General features: G+C 47.7%; 1 protein-coding gene across 3 annotated transcripts in view; it reads left to right on the forward strand.

Annotated features, from left to right (window-relative positions):
• Positions 1-214: 214 nt before the first annotated feature.
• The window catches only part of LOC143021011 (uncharacterized), a 599,497-nt gene continuing 597,984 nt past the window's right edge, over positions 215-1,727 (forward strand). For all 3 annotated transcript variants that reach the window (XM_076178117.1, XM_076178118.1, XM_076178121.1), the window contains exon 1: positions 215-1,727. This exon is cut by the window's right edge and continues 73 nt beyond it. The gene's annotated coding sequence lies outside the window, so the exon portion shown is untranslated.

Consider the following 1,727-nt stretch of genomic DNA (forward strand, 5'->3'; position numbering starts at 1 on the left):
TCCTCCCCACTCTTCCTCCTCCCCCGCACCAACAGCCACCCACTCCTCCACCAGCGCCAACACTACTACCTCCTCCTCCTCCTCCTCCTCCTTCTCCTCTTCCTCCTCCCCCTCCTCCTCCACCACATCTACACTACACGGGTGAACCAACTTGCTCAGTGTGGCTCCCGGGTCCAGTCTGTAAACACGTTGCCCTACCTCGGCTCATGCCACCACCACCACCACCACCACCACCACCACCACTTCCACCACCACCACCACCACTAACACCATAACCACCGCACAACCACTAGACCACCATTGCAACCATGTAGGCTGGCGAGTTGTGGTTTTCGTGTTGTTTTTTTTAGTGAGGATCTTTGCTTGTTGTGGAGCTTCGGGGGGACAGATGACAGAGAACACAGAACTCATGGATGTGTTGTAAACAATAACATTATTTTTTTTATTAATTTGTTCACAAGAACGAGCAACGCGTCAATTGCCAAGACCCAAAATCGGTTATTAGCCACGGCGGTGGCAGTCAGCTGTTGAGTGTGTGTGTTTTTTTGTGTGTTTTTGTTTCCTCCCCCCCCCCTTTTTTTGTCGTATACAAACACGACCTCCATCGCCCACCCCACCACCTCAACGAGGAACCTGAGACTCCGGTCTTCGGCAGCCGAGTTCGTGAGAAACTTCGCGCTCCTGATCCGAGTCCAGATGACGAGATGAACATCAACAAGAGAATGGAAAGATGATAGTAGAGGAGTAGCACCCGAGGAAGTAGAAGAAGGAAATAAGACAAAACGAAATAAAGTAGATAAAGAAGAAGAGGAGTTTGGGGGTTGTGATGTCGAGAATGCCAATCCTCTTCCTGGTAACGTAGAATGGTGAAGTATAGTGAAGGGGCTCCCAGAGTCAGTGAAATCCTCTGGCGCTCTGGAAGCTCGGTGCCAGTTCATCGTGGCACTTGTGGTCACAGTGTGTCTGCGTTTAGCAAACGAGAATTTTCCCAAAAACACTTTTTTTTCGTGTTGTCGGCATGAACGCTGAAAAGTTATCTCAGATATGAAGAGCACCGGATGGTTATAATATATATTCCTAGTGAAGAACTGGAGGAGTATTTGTAAATATATCTTTTATGGTTTCTTACTAAAGATTTTTTCTGAGTTAAGAGCGAGCGTGATTTTTCTTTCTTTTCTTTTTTTTTTTTTGAGTGATTTTGGTTTTTCGTACCAATGGAAATTTTTGGTCAAAACAAGTGACGCGTTCCATATTTCCGTTCGTTCACGTGACGTGGTTAAGCTGTGTCACTGCCACGTGATACTGCCTCACGTAAACACCTAATTACGTGAACGCAGTGCCACGTCCTAGACGAATATATATGTGAAGATGAAAATCTGAATAGGATCAGGCAAGACAACTTATAAAGGATAGAATTCCTTCATTTTCGGATCAAATCCTCTATTTTTGGATCGGAAACCATTCAGTGTGACGTCACGGCTCACAGTTGTGGGCCACCCACTCCTGAGTCGAGGAGGACCAGGAGCTCCCCCTCAACAACTTCACTAGTGGAGGAACACACCTCCGCTTTACGAAGTTGGAGACTTCGGTGACACCTTCCCCCACTCCTCACTTCCGAAAGATCTCCTACGAAGACTTCATACCCTCCACTTCTTCAGTTCCTCCTCCTCCTCTTCCTCCTCCTCCTGCTCCCCCCATCTAGCTCCTCCTCCAGCTCTTCCTTCGTC

This window comes from Oratosquilla oratoria, chromosome 41, assembly GCF_046742065.1.
Source record: "Oratosquilla oratoria isolate Oo_2021 chromosome 41, ASM4674206v1, whole genome shotgun sequence".
In the NCBI taxonomy this organism is placed as follows: Eukaryota; Metazoa; Arthropoda; class Malacostraca; order Stomatopoda; family Squillidae; genus Oratosquilla; species Oratosquilla oratoria.